Genomic DNA, 17,805 nt, shown 5'->3' with positions numbered 1-17,805 from the left:
ACTTTCCTCCACAGAGACGGGCGGGTTCATTCTCGCTGCGCTAACACTCCAATCAATTGGTCCACCCACTGAAAACCGCCACCTAGTCCCCCAACACATCCAGGACAACTTTACCGTACAACCCCTACCTAAACATATGCACCCTGCTCACAACAAGGCACGACGAGAAGCTCGAGCAAAGGTGTTACACAAAACCCACGCGACTGACACCGAAGCGGCCTACGTAGACGCGGCAGAATACAGTCACCCCACAGCATATGTCATCAGTGTGATTTCTCATAACTTCAATCACATAGTTTCTACCTCTGTCAAAGCAAAAGCGTCGACAGAAGCCGAAGAGACAGCCATAGCGGTAGTCATCTCCTCTTCTACTGCCACACTTATTTTCAACGATTCTAAACCTGCCGTTCACAATTTCGCAAAAGGAAAAATACACCCAGTCGCCGTCACATCTGAACCTCTGGCTCCACAACTCGCCGACCCATTCACATAGTTTGGGTACTAGGCCATGCAGGCAACCCCGGTAACGAGGCAGCCCACTCAACTGCTCGAGCGCACGTCAACCGAGCGGGGCATATCGAAGACTGGGAAACACGCGGGACAGACTCCTCACCTATCATGATATAACACTTCACTACCGAGCGCAACGACTCTTATATGATCCACCACATACCTCTCTCTTAAAAGCCCATCAAATAGTCTGCCGCAGCTACAAGCCTAAACCTTTCCCTCCCTAGCTTGGTTGGTCTTGGCACACCCGGGCCGGTACGACTCCACATGCTCACTATGTGGCGCGCCTAGAGCCACTTTCATTCACATAATGTTTTTATGCGAAGATTTCAAGCCACCGCCCCAATGGGGCCTCACGAACCAAGAGGGTTGGGAGATCGCGGTCTCCAGCTTTGGGAGATGGTCTCCAACAGTTTTGCATTGAACACACAGATGCAATTCTCTTAGGACTGGTAGTGGTTCAGCGTAACATCACACATGCAAAGGCTTAAGTGTCGGCCACTGTTTGCGATGCTTTTCAAAAACGTGCCGTGAAGTGATGCAGACAGGCGACCCTGTGTCCACTTGCATGAGAAGTTGCACACTTTCCCAAATGAAAGCGCCGCGTATCGAATGTTCGAAACGGCTTTTTTGTGCAGAAATCAATGTCCATAAATTCGCCCTTTCGCTGCTTTCACCACCGTCCTCCAATCACTGCTTCTTCGAGAGATAAATCTTTTCCCTTCATTACTTGCGTGACGCTGCCTTTATCGCAGGTGCGGCGACACATCTTTTCGAGATGACCCCGGCGATCGCAGCCATAACGTCTTGCTCTGTTCTAACAGTTGCTGTCGTCTTGCTAGCAGCTACCGCATCTACCTCCCTTCTGCGGCATAAAACAAACGCCTGAAGCTTGGATCAACCAGGATCAACTTAGGCAAAGGCGCCGATTCTGGCGTCATACTTTCGGCACCGCTTTGTGCGGCTACGGCAGAAAGTGGCAATCCTTCGGCCTCTCCCAATGTTAGAGCTTTCCTTGCTATCAATCGTTTCCGCAGCGAAATAGAGAGTGCGCAGAACACAATGCGGTCCCTTACCATCCGGTCAAAGGATATGCTGAAATTACAGTTGTCTGCTATTCGGCGAATAGCAACAAGAAACATGCTAACGTCTTCGCTCGGAAGTTGTGAGCGGTTGACGAATCTGTAGCGCTCTGTTATCTCATGCGTCTTCGGATCATAGTATTCATTCATGCTTTGAACAACTTCCTTATATGTCAATTCGTTTGAAGCAGGCAAGGCTACTCTGCGCGACAGCACTTCAGCCATCTTGCAAGACAACACCGAAACCAATAGCGCACTCTTCTTAGTCGGGTCCGTTACACTGTTCGCTTCGAGATATGCTTCAGCTCTAAGTAAGCCTTCTACGTATCTTTTGCTGCGTCGAAATCCGGCAACTGAAAGTAGGCCATCTCGCTGCTCTGTCAGCTTGAAGGCGAGTATCCCTTAGTGATCTGCCTTTTTGGTGTGGATAAAAGCGGCCTTGTAGTAACTGTTTTACCGCCGGTACCCAACATTAAGTAAGCAAACGCAAACGCGGCTGGCGGGAAATAAACCGTTTATTCTCGTAGCAGAGGTCAATAATTCTATACCGAAAGATAGGAAGGGAGACAGAGTAGGACGGCTATCGCTCGAGCCATCGAAAGAAACTCAAGCTGGAAAAAGAGGGTTGAACTTTGCAATGCGCTGTGCACAGCAGCTTCGATCCGTCGAAAGAGGTGAAGCGCGAATGCTATGCTACGCTGTATGATGTAGCCGCAGCACTTTTCCACGCAATCGATAAGTACGAAAACTGCCGAGGTATGCAAATGACTAATACAATGTTGCCCTCTGTGACCTCTACTCTTTACGTTTTATGTGGGGAATACGGAAGGAAGGCACAAGTAATCTCTTTCATTATGCGGTATATATTAGGTGGAAAGGTTGTAGAGTAGCGCCTTCCTGGATTAATGTATGCTGAGGTTTTTGTGCTAATAGCAGGTAGCAACGAATATTTGCAAGCACTAATTAATGGCTGTGGATATAAAGACACTCTAAGCTTCATTTGTTGCGCAATTAGATCAGGACTGATGTTTTTCAAGGATTCAACCGGTCAGGTGCTAAGAAACAGTAGGAAGACGGTTAAGCTTGGCATTTGAGAGTTCAACGCAATAGCGTTATCGGACACCGTGCTTATCGCCTTCTCATGCTCTTTAGCCTCACAACCACATATTCGTCATGACACACCACTCATTGTTTTTATAGTTCAGCGTATAACTTCACTACTGCCTTGATTTTAGAGATCCGATAACCTCTGTTTGGTTATTCTTTCTCGCTCTAAGTCTGCAATATGTTTGTTCTTCGCTGTCATTGAACCCTAGTGCTTTGACGACGATAGATGGATATATATATATATATATATATATATATATATATATATATATATATATATATATATATATATATATATATAAATATATATATATATATATATATATATATATAAATATAGCGGCTCGCGCCATATTTTGCGGCAGCACTGTACGATTGAAGGAAGGTTCGAGTGAGAACCGCATCGCAGGCAACCAAAGCGGAAATGTTCTTTAACACTCGCTGAACTATTCTATTATTCGTTTCTTTATAATGACGCGCCTAAACATTATCATTACGTCTATATTTATTCGGAGAGAAGCAATGCAATTATATGACAGAGGGGCTCCCAAGGCTAGAGGCTGTTGTATTTTCCTGAGTTTTAGTGTGATAAAGCCCGTTTCAAGCTGCTTGATCACGATATGTCAATGTAAATAGCAGTTTGTGTGGTGTTTGTCCATTTTCTTTTCGTTAAATGCGATGTGTCGAAACTAAGCAATAAAGAAAAAAATTATGACGGAGTGGTTGCGTGCTCGCTTCGCACTGCGAACGAGTCGTGTTCGACTCCGTGGGTTTCCACAAAACGTTTATTGTTTTTCTTTACTTTCTTATGATTTACGCATTACACGCACCACGCCGACACCGCGTTTCCTGCGACACATACCCCTTAAGGTTATTGCATTCATACAAGGACAAGAAATACGCACAGTCTATATAAATATCAGGTTATGGGTAAGAAAAGGACTGGCATACATGAAAGAGCAGGAGCGCAGCATTTGATTTCAAAAGGTCGAAAAGATGTCGGGTTAATGAAGCACAAGGCATTGTGGGCACACAACACGTATGCGGTGCTGAATGGTATTTATAAAAGAATACTGGTGCCAGGCTTACTTTCACGAATGCGGTTTCGATTTCAAAAGTAGAGGTAAACTCGATATTACATATAAGTCAGAGAACGTTTCATGATTAGCAAGACGTGTCCGTGAAAAAAAAACGCAAGCGAGGTAGTAGAGGGAGTTATGGGCTGAATATGTTTTTAAAAGTGCATGCCCCCTCATGATTCAGCACATTTCATTCACTATATGTTTGAGCAGTCACAATGAAGTCAATATTGTCACGCTACTGACGACGACGAAGGATTGTGATAGTGTGGCAGAAGGGGAGGACTATCTCACACGTTACTGTGAAACCGCCGCTCTTACATCTGCTACGGCGCATCAGGTGCCGCTTTTCTTGCTGCACTCAGTCATCTTACGATACGGGCAGCCTCAAATTGTCATCACTGAACGGGGCCGACAATTCACTGCTGATGTTGTTGAAGAGCTCATGCGTTTATGCGCCGTAACTTTCCGACACTCGACGCCATACCATCCCCAGAGAAATGGCTTGACTGAGCTCGTCAACAGACCGCTTATCAACATGCTAGCCATGTATGTGGACGCAGGGTTAAAGAACTGGGACACCATACTACCCTTAATCACATATGCGTTTAATACCGCCACACATGAGACGACTGGGTACAGTCCATTTTTCCTGCTCTATGCCAGACCGCCACGCTACTCCCTGGATACTATCCTGCCCTTCACAAACCGTGAAGACCACTGCCTGGCTGAGACCCTCTGTCTCGCCGAAGAAGCTCGGAGAATCGCCCGATTACGATCTGGTGCTTCACAAGAACGTTCTAAAGTACGATACGATGCCAGTCACTGGCGGGTAACGTATTCTATAGGCGATTTAGTCTGGCTGTGGCGTCCAATTCGGCGCCGTGGCCTACATCAAAAACTCTTGGCCCACTATGACGGCCCATATGTGGTTGTCAAACGCATTAGTGATTTAACTTATGCAATAGTCCGCCTGACAGCATCGGGTCGCCGGTCGGCCAAATACGAACTATGTCATGTTACCCGCTTGAAGCCGTGTCAGCCTCGCACGACTCACGAAAACGCACAGAGGGCTTCGTCTGAGTAGGGGGGAAATGTCACGCTACTGACGACGACGAAGGATTGTGATGATGTGGCAGAAGAGGAGGAAGAAGCGTTGGTTTCTGGGCGCTAGTAGGCTTCATGTCGATCCGCTACATCAGCACTGTAAATAAACACCCCTTCTTATTACATCGTAACAATATTTTTCCGCCAACTCACGTCCCGCAAACTGTTGTTCCTGACTGTACATGCGGGAGAGCGCACGGCTGCCGTTGATATTTCCCAACTCGTCCCCAGCGCCACATTTGTCCCGCACCTCAACGCCCCTGCCTTCATTGCTCCAGACTGAACATTTATGTCCTTTTTCTCGTGAAATCGGCATATATAATTGGTTAGCGAGCTCGCTTGGAGCATGGAGGGTGGCAGTTTGAATGCTGGCTTCGACACGATTTAATTATTCTTATTTTCTTTCTCACTCCTGATGCCATATTCTGTCCACAGCTCTTGGTGATGCACCCTGGCTGTGGCACTCACAAAACAAGATATGTTTTCGCATTAAGAAAAATACCAGGTGGGGAGCACTCATGCTTCGACTTTAAAGCTACAACGCCACACCACCAATGGCTCCCGTTTGCCGTCTTCCGTTGTGGATGCTCTTTCTAATCCGTTCTCTTTGCTGTTAGCTTAATCATTTATGTGTGCCAGAATTTTCTGCATTCATGTTCATTAGCACTGCGTCATAAGATATCCCATTTGTCAAAGCCGATCCGTACCTGCATGGTCTAAGTGCAGGTAGACCGCTCTGCTGCGAAGAGTCCTGGAAGACTACGTTCGGAGCTCACTCTCCCACCTCAAAGGCAAGGTCCTAGTTCGCAGCATCTTCCAATCTAGCCATTTCATGGGCTATCGTTAAGTCAGATACCCCGACAGCTACTAGTGCATGATCATGTCATCTGGGAGCTACCATCGCACAACGCTTACCACGCTTACAATACCAACACCGCAGTGTCCGGACAACAGGGCCTCTAACGCTACCAAGATATTAAGAGCAAACATGTCACTTCCAGTAATGTTTTAGTAGTATTAGAAAACCATGCACTCGGCTTAATTATTATTCGATTCATCATGAATATTCATTATATTCTGACCTTTCTCTTCCGCTTTACCACGATTGCACGTGGAGAATGATCAGCATCACCTTTACGGTATTGGAGCATCATATGCTTCAAAACAGGCGGCCAGACAGTTTCTCCACACCATGATTCACCTCGACCTCTCCTCCTTTCTTACCGGTTACCGAGAACCCCATAGAGATTGAGATCAATTCTGTCTTAAAATTGGCAGAGCTGCTGGCCTCCATCGAACGCCTGAAATCGAACTCTGCTCCCAAACACGACGGCGTACCTAACTCCCTAATCCACACCTTGGAACGGACTGCTTTGCAGACTCTGCTCGATGCATTCAACGACGTGTGGCATTCTGGTGTCATGCCTGGCCAGTGGAAGCATTCTATTGTTCTTAACATAGCGAAGTAGGGTCCTCCTCCAGTATCTCTCTGGGCCCTTCGTCCAATTGTTCTTAGACCTACAATCTGCAAGATTTACGAAAATATTCTCGTCTTTCCCTTATCGAGTTGGTTGGAATCCCATGATTGTTATCCAGAATTTCAAATCGGCTTCCGCCCGCAAATCGGAACGAAGGATGGCCTTGCTACTTTGGCTGCCGACGGGCTCCACCGCTCTCCGCACAGTCACCTTATTAGAACCGTGATGGCTACAAACATAACAAAGGCATATGATAACATCCTTACTGAGCCATTCTTGCCTCGCTTCAAACTCTTGGTCTCCCTCACCGGTTTCATGCCTTTCTTACAAATCGAACTTTCAATGTGCGTGTCTATAGAAAGCCCTTTGGACACTTCCCCTCCAACAGAGGAGTACCCCAGGGCTCCGTTGTCGCCCCCACATATTTAATGTGGCCTTTATTCCACTTGTTCGAGCCTTAGAGACAATAACTTCTATCCGCGTGCTTGCGTACGCCGGTGATATAATCCTATGGCGCTGTCACCCAGATACGTCCATCCATCAGGCGGCCCTCCAGCATGCACTGGATGTCTTAACATTTCGCCTCTCTCCTTTCCCGACCTCGGCGGCCGATTTTCAATGGCGGCGAAAAGCAAAGTACCCGTGTGCTGTGCGATGTCAGTGCACGTTAAAGAACACCAGGTGGTCGAAATTTCCGGAGTCCTCCACTAAGGCGTCTCTCATAGCCTGAGTCGCTTTGGGACGTTAAACACCACAAACCGAACCAAACCAAACCTTTGGGTCTAACTCTCTCGCATACTAAATCATGTTTCATTCGCATTACAAATAAAGCTGGTTTACAGAAAGCTCCCAATATAAATTTTATCATAGATAATTCCCCTATTGCTCAGGCACAAACTGTTCGCATTCCTGGTCTTCTTCATTCCTCTGGGAATGGCACCTCTTGACTGACAGCCACCCGTAAGTCTGCTCACGCTACTCTAGCCGCCGTATTCTCGAACACACCTTCATTCGAACTTCTACTCCAAGCTGCACTCGAGGCCTGTTTTTCGTTTCAGAAAGCAAACTTCCCTCGAATTGCTTTATTTAAGCAGCGGAGAAAACAAGTTTTCTCGAGAATCTCGAGTCGGCGACGACGCCACCTTGGCCGCTCGTCGACCGCCACTCTACTTGTAAGCATGGGGGACATCGCATCGTTCGTGCGCTTCGTGGACTTTATTTTTCGTGTTGATGAAGTCTTTCACGGTGACGCCGAAGTTATTCGTGTGCCAAAAGGACGTCGCCCGCGGGATCGAATTATTCCTTTGGAGTATTTTAGCAACCGTGAATTCCTCTCAAGGTGCCGAATCGTCCACAAGTACCTTGGAGACGATGAGGAGTTGTTAGACAAGATCCGAAAACGGTACGTGGGGGAGATGGACATCCCTGGCTGCACAGAAGTGCATCGGGGAATTGAAAATGAGAAACTCAACCGTCCAATCACGAAGGATGATGTGTACGCGGCGGCCAGAATAGCTGTCAAGAATACGGCGGCGGGAGCAGACAAACTCGGCCGCGCCATTATAAGGAATCTAGGGGCGGAACAGATTGCGAGCATCACAACCTTTTTGAATGACCACTGGGAGGCGGAGACTGTGCCGGAGGAGTGGCGGCACGCAGATATCATCACCATCCCCAAGCCAGGCAAGACGCCATGTTTGGAGAATCTGCGCCCTATCTCACTGATCTCATGTCTAGGGAAACCGTGTAAAAGGATCTTTATGATCAGACTTAAAAACTGTTGGGAAGATGACGATCTCCTGCCACACACATTGTTATCGACGCAAGACGTCCTCCTTCTCCTCAAAGAAGAGGTTCTTAGCAACGTGCCAAGGTATGGAGAGCATGTGATCATGGCTCTCGACCTTAAGGGGGCGTTCGACAATGTTAGTCTTGAAGCCATACTATCGGGTCTGAGCAATCTACATTGCGGGCGAAAGATTCATGGTTACGTCAAGGCCTTCCTTACGGATAGGACCACGACTAGAGAGATCGGCGACCTGCGGTCGGATAAGATCAGGACTCCTAACAAAGGTACGCCTCAAATCTGTAATTTCGCCCCTTCTCTTCAACATCGCTATGGTTGGTTTGACAGAGAAGTTGGACGCCATAGACGGCATTCGGCACGCAATATACGCCGATGACATAACGATTTGGACAACGGAGGGCTCGCTAGGTCTCAAGGAGGAGAGGCTGCAAGCAGCCGTGGACTGTGTCAACAGCTACGCAAGGGCTAGGGGACTTTCGTGTTCGCCCGAAAAATCTGACATTCTCAGAGTATATAGGCCCCGATACGAGAGTAAAGTTGACGTTACCGTTATGCTAGCCGGGGCTCGCATACCAGAAGTGCACGTGCTGAGAGTGTTGGGAATGTGGATTCAATCCAATCAGAGGTCGGACCACACGATCAGATTGCTATCTGGATCTTCGGCCCAGATAACGAGAATGATTAGGCGAGTGACCTATAGAAGAAAGGGGATGAAGGAGGAAGACACGCTCAAGTTAGTGCGGGCGCTTGTGGTAAGCAAAGCCACGAACAATCTTCCCTATCAACCCCTGAGCCAGACGGAGAAAGAGCAAGTGGAATTGATCCTCAGGAAGGCGTACAAGACAGCGCTGGGGCTGCTAATAAGAACGGCAAACGCGACTTTAATGGCCCTTGGCTTAACAAACACATACGAAGAGCACTGGGAAGCGCAGCTTGTCTCTAAGAAGATGAGGCTACAACGCACTACGGCGGGACGAGCTCTCCTCCGAAGACTAGGCTATTATGATCACATGCTGGAGATTGAACGGACGATAGACATATCGGACGCGATACGGTCTACGTATGTAGTAGCGACAATTCCCAAGAACATGCATCCTATCGTTCATCAGGGTAGGCGTAGGGCCAGGACGGAAGCCTTAGCCAAGGCCTATCAGAACAAGAACACCGTCTATGTAGACGCGGCGATGTATTCTAACGAAAGAGATGCGGTGGTGACGGTTTTAGATTTCCAACTAAAGGAGAAAATGAGCGCCTCGCTACGGAACTGCACCGTATCAGACGCCGAGGAGGCCGCTACTGCTCTAGTGGTCGCAGAGGGCAATAGGTCCGGGCGTTCGCTGGTAGTAATAATCGATTCGCAAGCCGCTTGCCGAGGATTCACCAACGGCAGGATTGGCAAAACGCCGGCCGCCATCTTGAAGGCTGGCGGGATAATCGACACAAAACAATTCGTACTTTGGGCTCTGGGGCACGACGACATTCCCGGGAACATCCAGGCCGATCTCATAGCTCGATGTTATGCAAACCGAGGGAGGTCAGAGGCCGAGGGCCAGTGACTCGTACCTACTCAGACATTTTCGTGCACTACCGGGGGACCAGAAGACGGTATCCTCCGCCCCACAAGTTGTTAAATAGGGTGCAGTCAGTGTCCTGGCGGCAGCTACAAATTCTTATCCATGCCAGTCTTTATACAGCAAGATACATCCGACCGTATACAGGGACACGTGTCCCTGGTGTGGACAGAAACCGACAATTTAATATATCACATCGGCCTGCCTGAAAATAGATGCAATGCTGATAATTTACAACGCCACGCCGGAGCAGTGGGAGGCGGCGCTGTCCAGTTCGGAGTCGAAAGACCAGCTTTGGCTGATTGAACGGGCCAGCAGGGCAGCAAAGGCCGCGGGAGTCCTGGACTGAGGACCCAACCACGGGAGCTCTACATTATTTTTCTCTTTTGCATTATATAAAGTTTTCTCTCGCTCTCTCTCGCTCTCTCTCTTTCTCTCAAGGTACTGGTTCACAAAGGAGATCGTGGCCTACCCTTGACAAGGCTGCCGCTGACGTCGAGCGCCAACAATCGTGGCCATCCGCTCTCGCCGATGCTACAGCTGCTGGTCGCGCTCCGACTCTACGGCGCCGGGACGTTCCAAGTGGTCGCTGGCGGCCTAGTGAATCTGTCACAGTCCACCGTGTGTCGCGTTATCAAACGGATTTCTGAGCTCATAGCGAGCGCCTAGTTTGCTCGTGTGGTGAAGTTCCCGCTGGTGGCTTCCGAATTCAATTTCGCGAGGAAACACTTTTACAAGATTGCAAACTTTCCAGGAGTGACAGGGCGCATTGACTGTACTGATGTGCGCATTAAAAACCATGGAGGCTCCAATGGAGAAGTTTACTGGAACCGAAAGGCATATTTCTCTATCATTGTGCAGGTGAGCGTGCAGTTTGGATTGGCAGCGTTAACTCTGACATATGATGTGCATTTGCGTCTAAACAATAGTTTTTATGTACAGTTTATTTCGCTAACCATGAGCCATAATGCAGTCCCAGCACAAAACGATTCTACTTTCATTCATCTCATTTTTACATTTCCCGCTCCTCATAATATTCTGAACAGCGTCAGACAGCGATTTCGTTTTTCAGTTTTAAGTTTCAATTTGGCAATATGTATTGCAATGCGGCATAAATCCAACAGCGTGAAAACGTTTTTTTTTTCCCGCATGCAGTCGAAGTGCAATAAAAACATTCCTACGCATATATTTTAGTGGTGACGGTGGCGATAGCCGTAAACCAGTTTGCTCGATTGAAGCTGGTAAGAGCAAGCGCACAAAACATTCACTCCTCTGTAGAGCTGATAATTAACCCAACCCTGTGTCGGCATACAATTGCGATTTTCGGGGGAGGAGGGGGAGAGGGCGGGGCATTTCATTTAGCTTTTCTTCCACTTCCCCGTTGGCTGACGTGGCGCAACAACTCGTGTTCGCTCTTCAGTTTCAGTCTACAAGCTGTTAATATAATGTGACATGTAGTGCATCAGACAACCAGCACTAGTAGCACAGATGAGGGTACTAAAGTCACATTTGAATGGGACCCAGAGATAACGGGCTTTCTGGTGTCGCTTAGGCAAATAATGGTGTACTGAAATAAATAGGATATAATAAAATGAGAGTATTTATATTAGGCAGTGCCAGCAGTAAGCGCTGCTCGCGACCATGCAAATTCACATATTAATTCTATAGGATCATATTTTATTGAACCATCAAGACACTTCATTGAGCATTTAAATACATATTGTTAGGGCAATGTCAGAAGAAAACATAATAGAACATGTGGCCAAAATTGTAACAATTCAAAGCTAACTTAAGAGTCCCATCGCTGGCACTCGGGGCACACAGCATGATACACGGATTGCAGAAGTGTCGGAAAAAAAGCGCACTCTCCCAGTTAACACGAAACTTCTGCTGCATGCAGAAATTGACATGACAGGATTCTGTATGAATGTCTATATACGTAGAAACCAATGACAAAAAATATATTTGATCATTTGCTTCGAGTTTGCAGTTTGTAATTATGCACATCACGATTTTAGAATCGTATTGCAAATACAGCTTCAATCAACTGCTGCCCATTTCTAATATGTATTGATGTTTATGCAGATTTCTACACTTTCGAATTCAATGGATTTCACCAAATGACAACTTACAAAATACTTTGGAATGACTCAGGTGCACGCCTACATGTTACACCTGTAGAAACTGCTAGCAGCACTCATGACGTTTTTCATTGCTGCAATCTACTCAACATATTTTAACTGGCCTCTCTTTCTAGGCCACCACGGGACCCCAGCTGCAATTTTATGGCGTTGTTGTTGGCTGGCCTGGCTCAGTGAATGAGAGTCGAATCTTCGACAATAGTCGTTAACGGGTCCTATATGAAACCGAGCGACTTCCTGGCATGCTGCTCGGCGATGCAGGATATGCCTGCACGGCATTCTTGATGACATCACTGGCAAATCCTGGAGACCCAAACAGTCCAGAATCGAGTTAAGTAAAAGTGTGAAACAACAGACAGCAACAAGCTTACTTCGTGGGTTTCAAATCCATCAGTGTCAAATGTTGTGTTTAACATGTCTTTAAGACTTGTTCTTCTCATGCAGGCATCAGGCTTCTCACATAAAAACGAGAAATACAGTGGAGCGGGCGTTCCGTGTGTGGAAAAGGCGGTTCCCCTGCCTTGACATGTGGCTGCAGCGCAGGTTGGAGCATTCGGTGCTTATAACCACAGCTTGTGCTGGACTGCATAATATCGCCTGCATGCGGAACGAACCTAGCCTACCCGCTGTGCCCATTCCTGCTGTCCAGCTACCCCAAAGGACGAGGCAGCAGCCCCATTTGCCACACCCTGCCCCCCTCGACACAATCGATGGCAGTCGTGCACGTGCTCCTTTGATCGCGAGATGCTTTCAGTAACTTCTTTATTTTCCCGTCCCTGTCCTGCTTATGTTTTGTTTCGTCCGTGCTGTGATCATGTCAATAATAATGTGCCAATTAATCTATGCCACCCACATATTGATTTTCTTTAAGCTGATGAGATGAAAAATTTGGAAAACTTACAGACTGTGCCACATCCATCGCCTCGTCCTTTTATGATGCCGACGCTACTTTTAGGACCCCTGCACGTTACCACGGTTTAGCGGAATGTTATATAAAAATAATAATTAGAATACACAATACAAATTCATCATTTTGTGGCACCCTTATATCAAGTGCTTCACACAGTAACAAAGGGAAGGGCTGTACACCGACTCAAATGAAGTGCACATAATCCATAATTTGTCACATCATTGATTAGATTATGAAAAACACAGGTGTATGAAAAATGAAAGGCACTTTTTAAAACATAGGCATGAAAGGCACGAAGAGGAACTGAAATGAAAGGCAAGAAGAAGCATTTATTTAAAATTTCCTGTCTTGATTCTTACGGCAAGTAATCTAGATATTTGTATATATTTGTACGTTAATGTAAAAAAAATATATAGAAGACCTAAGAAAGCAAGAGCACTGACAAAAATTTAGTTCCAAACACTCATTTTTCATTGCAGAACCGTACAAAGATAGGTGCCCCTTTATCATTTCTGTTGTCAATTGCTGCGTGATGATAACATTGCAAGTTGCTGCTTCTTTTTTTTTTTGTCCATTTCGAGCAGCTCAATCTCCATTTTGCTCTTGTTTCTTGGTGCTCCAGTTCCAATATTCATTTCTGTCTTTAAAATTCTACATGCATTTTTTTTGTCTTCATGTTTTCATTGCCGAGTTTGAATTATTCATTTTCCCAGCAGCAGTTGTTTTCGCAGTGTGTGTAACTGACGTTTTCTTTCTTCTGCTTCCTCAACGCTTTTGCAGCGGGCCTCGGTCTCGGGAGCAGCATGCGTTTCATGGCTGCAATACGGCCCCCAGCTTGTCTTTCTTCTACAGACGTTACCCCATCGGTGCCTGTTGTCTCCACACTGGCAGAAAGTGGCGTTTTCGGCCTCCCAGCTGTGACATGGGCATCGCAGGGGATGGCGTCCTGTCTCTCCATGACGTGCATAATGAAAGTGTTGAGACTTGCACATAAATATCAGCAAAAGGTAAAGTGTGAGTACAAGAACACTTCAAAACATTACAAATATTGCCAGCTTCACCTAATGCAGAGGAAGCAAGAAGTGGCGAAAGCTTTTTTTTATATAGTTTGTTCATTCAACCATAGCCTCCTTTGTACTTTCTGTGCCTGTCAACGCGCCGCGCGAACAATAGAGCGGCGCCGTCGGGTAAATTTGCGCGGCGCTGCCGCTCCCCTCGCTGAGGGCGCCACTGACGTAGGGGTCAGATGTCAGTTGTCAGCCGTGTGGTGCGGACGCGTGTTCCATCGCTCCTCCGATTGCACGTGGCTACCGGAAACGGACGGACTGGCGACAGCGGGAGCTTCCGAAGCGTCAAATAGATGAGTTCTTTCTTTTATTAACTTTATTTCGTTTGCAGCAGGTGCAGCCTAAAGAATAGATTTTAGCTCTTCGCCCTAGCGGCCTGGTTTTTCGTGCCGGCAGCTAGGTTTTTCTCGGCGTTCATTCTTTAACTACCTTGTTTAGATAAATACTTTTTTTCTAGGCTATTGGCATTCGCAGAATTGATTTTAACGCGTGTTTGCTAGTCGTTTCTTGTGTCTTCTTTTGGCAGTTTGTATATTCTGAGAAGTCGTAATAGATATAGTTCAGTCGATGCATGCTTAAGATGTGCAATCAAAAGAAGGTAAAGTGTACTCAGTGTGAGGCGCAGGTTAATCTCAGGGATACGCGTTTTGACTTTGAAGGTGAAGCGGAAGGCAGCGCCTTTTTCTGTCGGTGTTGCGTGCTGAGTGCGCGTCTAGATATATTTGATCAAGAAAGGGACAATTTAGTGTGTCGTGTGGGTGATTTAGAAAATGAAGTACGTTTGTTAAGGGCGGAAAATCAGGAACTGCTTAGACAGCTTCCTCAAGTTGAAAAAAAAAATGGCCGACTTTATCCTCGGAACCAACGCGGACGAACATTCCAGTGCGGGCCACGTGGCTGGGGCCAGCACTGGCATGGAAGGCATAAGCAAAGTAGGTCAGGCGGATCCGAACAGACAGAGTTATTTAGAAGCAGCTACTAAGAAGCCGGAAAAAAAGGAAGAAGAATGAAAATCCCAGAGATAAGGACACAGATAACCGAAAGCAGGAGCCAACAGTTGGGAGAGGGAGAGAAAAGGCCCAGGTGCTTATCGCCGGATATTCTACCATGAGCAGGTGCAAGCGAGATATCTTGGAACATGTAAAGGGTGATAAGAGAGTGTTAGTTGGAGAATTCCAAGGGAGCACAAGGAGGGCAGTGCTGAAAGAGAGTAAAAATAGTCTGTTGAAGAATTCTGCAGAGCGCAGTATGGTAATAGTAGCCGCGGTATGGTAATAGTAATAGTAGATGTCCTAAATGGTGACGCTGCAGGAGTGGTAGAACGTTTAGCTAACGGAGTTGACGAGATCAGGGAGATAGCACAGCAACTGCAGATAGTTGTATGCACTGTACCGGAGGTGCTAGGATTGAACGGAAAGCTGGAAAAGGACGTGGTGACAGTTAATCAGGACATAAGAAAGTTAAGCCTGGAGAAGCGTTTCGAAGTGGTTGAGGTAAACAGGTGGGTGCATAAAGCAGGTTTTGGTAGGGCTTTTCAGCGAGATGGCATTCATTTTAACAGAAGGGTGGGAGAGATCGGCTGGCGACTGGCAGGCAGGGCTGTAGCTGTTTAAAAGGGTCCGCGAGGACTCCGTGCACAGAGGTAGTTAGAAGTCAAGCAGAATAAAGTGTAATAACAGAGGCTCGGCCCCAAAAAATGGCAAGGACTAGGTCCAGAAAGATAAGTACAAAAAAGAAATTTAACACTAGGATCAGCTACATAAACATGCAAGGAGGTAGAAAAAGAGCGCAATGGCTAGAGATAGAACAGCAGTTGAAGGATGACGAAATAGGTGTGTACGCTCTTTGCGAAACTCATCTCAGGCATCTAAAAGATCCGCCGTTTATAGAAGGCTCCGTCTGGGAAGGGTGCAACAGAACGAGAACGGAAAAAAAGGGTGCAGGGGTAGGTTTGTTGATACACCAGGGAACAAATTGGCAAAGAATTAAATCATCTTGTAAAGAACATATCTGGGTTTCAGGAACAATTGCCGGCATAAGGGCATGGCTAGGGGTAGATTATTTAGGAACAGGACATCAATGCTGGCAAGAAAACAAGGATCTTGTTGAATGTCTCAGTGACGATGTAAGCCACTTTGGAAACGGAGCCAATATTATTCTACTGGGGGACATGACCGGCCACATCGACGATCTGGATGGATACACGGATTGTAACGAGAAGCTAATGCTAGATTTCTGTGAGCGACACGATCTAGTTATAGTAAATAGAGAAACAAGATGGCGAAGGCCAAATCACGTGGGAATTCCGCAACAGGTAGACAACCATTGACTACTGTTTAATGTCGCAGCAAATTTATAGCAAGGTCCCAAAATGGAAATGGACGAAGAAGGGGAGTGTAGTCTAGGAAGAGATCATAAACGTATTAGTTTGCAGATTGGGCTCTTGATAAAAGAGCAATGAAACATAGACAAAACGTAAACGCAAAATTAAACGACGATCAGATAGCAGCAGACATAGAGAAAGCAATAGAGAAAAGCTCCATGGAAGACTGAGATTATGAACAGGTAGAACTACTCATAAGGAGGAAAATTAAGGAGGTTAAAGTAACAAACCGCTGGAATGCATGAAAGAGGAAGACACGTGGCTGGTGGAATAAGGTAATCAGGGAAGCTATTGAACAACGACGGGCTGCTTCAAGGGAACACCGAGTGGCAAAGAAAGCACAGGTATCTCAGGAGGAACTCGACCAAAAATGGGAATCATATCGACAAAAGAAACTTGAGGTGCAGGCCCTAATCCAAAGGAAAATAAGGCAGTCCACCGATCGCTGGATGGCTGACATACACGATGCCTCTAGAGGCGGAGCAAGAAAATTCTGGAACCATATAAGCTGGATAGGGAAGAAGAATCAAAGAAAGCAGTATCGGATTCAAGATAACGAGGGAAATTGTTTAAAGGGAGACAGCGCAGTGAACTACATTACATCAGTTATAGCCGAGTCATTTAAGAGCGACGATAGGGTAATATCCGCAAATCAGGAAGCAACACAAGGTAGCAGAATACAAAGCAGCTTAGAACTGACCAATCTAAACTGGAAAAAGGCAAAAAAAGTATTCCTAAAACCACGTCTACAGGAAGAGATGAAATTCCGATCAAGCTGATTAATGAACTAGGTCCAAAAAGTAATCAAACGTTGTTAAAAGCACTGGAAACAGTCATAACGAATAAGCAAATTCAGGACAGCTGGCGGCAAAGTAAAATGAAATTGATTTATAAAGGGAAAGGAGAAAGGATGCGCATAAAATCCTACAGGCCGATTACCGTAACATCTGTTATGTGCAGGTTAGCCATGCAGGCGGTGAAATAAAAGGGGCAAGCATGGGTAGAAAGTAACAAGATACTCGGAGAACTTCAGAACGGCTTTAGAAATGGTAGGCGCTTAGATGATAGCCTGTTCGTGCTTACCCAATGTATCGAAATATCTAGAGTGGAAAATAGACCTTTGTATTTGGCCTTCCTGGCCATAAACGGGGCGTACGACAACGTAAACAGGGAACTCCTGTGGAACATATTAAAAGAAGTAGGCGTCGGCTATGAGATAACAGAGTTCCTACAGAAAATATACCGGGATAACAAAGTAGAAATTACGTGGGAAGGGATAAGAAGTACGGAAGATGTCAAAGTATGCAAAGGATTAAGACAAGGCTGTCCTCTATCACCGCTGCTGTTCATGCTTTATATGATAAACCTGAAGCGGAGGATAAAAGACAGTAACCTAGGTTTTAACCTGTCATATAGATTAGCTGGAAAGGCGGTAGAGCAGCGCCTCCCCGGTATGATGTATGCAGACGATATTGTGCTGCTAGCTTTGAGTCTGGAAGAATTACAAACTCTAGTTAAGTATTGCGGAGACGAAGGGGACGCTCTAGGCTTCAGTTTTAGCGC

General features: G+C 46.4%; 1 pseudogene; it reads right to left on the bottom strand.

The window, feature by feature from the left end:
- Window positions 1-981: 981 nt before the first annotated feature.
- Window positions 982-1,960, bottom strand: LOC146195110 (uncharacterized; annotated as a pseudogene).
- Between the last annotated feature and the right edge of the window lie 15,845 nt (window positions 1,961-17,805).

Source organism: Amblyomma maculatum, chromosome 3 (genome assembly GCF_055883805.1).
Source record: "Amblyomma maculatum isolate TAMU_Amacu chromosome 3, ASM5588380v1, whole genome shotgun sequence".
Lineage (NCBI taxonomy): Eukaryota > Metazoa > Arthropoda > Arachnida > Ixodida > Ixodidae > Amblyomma > Amblyomma maculatum.
The sequence above is the reverse complement of the archived record's forward strand: the minus strand, read 5'-3'. Positions and strand labels throughout refer to the sequence as shown.